The sequence below is a fragment of the Aphanomyces invadans genome, assembly GCF_000520115.1.
Source record: "Aphanomyces invadans strain NJM9701 unplaced genomic scaffold supercont1.3, whole genome shotgun sequence".
Classification (NCBI taxonomy): domain Eukaryota; phylum Oomycota; class Saprolegniomycetes; order Saprolegniales; family Verrucalvaceae; genus Aphanomyces; species Aphanomyces invadans.
In genome coordinates this window covers 701,161-701,732 of record NW_008580148.1, presented here as the reverse complement: position 1 = coordinate 701,732, position 572 = coordinate 701,161, and positions in this window count along the sequence as shown.

Sequence of the window (572 nt, the reverse complement as noted above, 5' to 3'; positions counted from 1 at the left end):
CAATTGAGCAGAAGCGAAGATTGAAGATTGATCGAGCATCGTACTGCTAATCCAGAATTTAATGGGTTGCAGCTAGCATGTGGGCCTACCATGCATTCAGTCTCAACCACGTGCCTTATCAAACAACAATGACACGGTACAGTGGCTTACAGCCGCTATCTCGCACTGTCATATCCAGCCCACACACAAAACAGCGCACCAGCCATATCTACCCCAACTCAACTCGAACAGCAACTCTGGTCGCAAATTTATGGCGTCACACATGAAATATTAGACGAAGATGTGCATGAGTTGACGAGCAAGATGGCTAACTTGTAATGGGATGTATATGTTGTGTGAGGTGAGAGTTCTGTCTTCTGGAGGTTGCCAGGGTATCAACCCCCCTGAATTTTAGGTTTACTGGAATTTATATCTCAGACACTGTACAACTACATATACTGTAAGGTTAAAAATAGTATCAGCGATAATCGACACCCACAGTGAAGTACACGACATGGACGCTACTCTTGACGCATGCTTCACATTTGTGAAGGAAGCGAGACACCGAACAGTAACAAGAGAAGAGCGCCTTG